Here is a 1,068-nt window from a genome sequence, read left to right as displayed (position 1 = left end):
TTTTTTGAGACACAGTCTCACTCTGTTGCCCAGGCTAGAGTGCTGTGGCATCAGCCTAGCTCACAGCAACCTCAGATTCCTGGGCTCAAGCAGTCCTACTACCTCAGCCTCCCAAGTAGCTGGGACTACAGGTGTGCCCCACCACGCCCAGCTAATTTTTCTATTTTCTATAGAGACGGGGTCTCACTTTTGCTCAGGCTGGTCTCAGACTCCTAACCTTCAAGCAGTTCTCTGACCTCAGCCTCTCAGAGTGCTAGGATTACAGGCATGAGCCAATGTGCCCAGCCTGTTTCTGTGAGTTTGACTAGTTTCAATACCTCATATAGGTGAAATTGCACAGTTTGTGACTGGCTGATTTCATTTAGCGAAATGTCTTCAAGTTTCATCCATATTGTAACATGTGACGGGATTTCCTTTATTCTTTTTCATCGTGGTAAATTACACAAAACATAAAATTTGCCATCTTAATTATTTTTAAAATTTACCATCTTAACTATTTTTAAGTGTACAGTTCAGTGGTATTAAATACATTGATTTCATTGTACAATAGTCACCATTCATTCATTTCTAGAACTTTTTCATCTTGCAAAACTGAAACTCTGTACATGTTAAACAGTAATCTCTACTCTTCACTCCCCCTAGCGACTACCATTCTACTTTTTATCTCTTAATTTCTAGGAACCTCATCTAAGTAGAAATAGCTTATCCTTTTGCAACTGGCTTATTTTACTTAGCATAATGTCTTCAGAGTTTATCCATGTAGTAGCATGTCTGAGAATTTCCTTCCTTGTTAAGACTGAATAATATTCCATTGTGTGGATATACCACGTTTTGTTTATCTTTATTCATCTATTAGCAGACGTTTGGGTTGCTTGACTATTGTGAATAGGGCTGCTATGAACGTGGACTTACCCAGAAATGGGGATTGCTGGATCATACGATAGTTCTATTTTTAATTTTTTGAGGAACGTCTATACCGTTTTCTGTAGCAGTTGCACCATTTAAAAATTCCAACAGTGCACAAGGGTTCCAGTTTCTCCACATCCTTGCCAAATGTTCTTCTTTTTT

At 39.0% G+C, this 1,068-nt stretch overlaps 1 protein-coding gene across 2 annotated transcripts in view; it reads left to right on the top strand.

The window, feature by feature from the left end:
• Positions 1-1,068, top strand: part of USP28 (ubiquitin specific peptidase 28) — a 56,272-nt gene that overhangs the window by 4,196 nt on the left and 51,008 nt on the right. The gene's annotated exons all lie outside the window — the stretch shown is intronic.

This window comes from Propithecus coquereli, unplaced genomic scaffold (genome assembly GCF_000956105.1).
Source record: "Propithecus coquereli isolate 6110/MARCELLA unplaced genomic scaffold, Pcoq_1.0 Scaffold6, whole genome shotgun sequence".
Taxonomy (NCBI): Eukaryota; Metazoa; Chordata; class Mammalia; order Primates; family Indriidae; genus Propithecus; species Propithecus coquereli.
The sequence above is the reverse complement of the archived record's forward strand: the minus strand, read 5'-3'. Positions and strand labels throughout refer to the sequence as shown.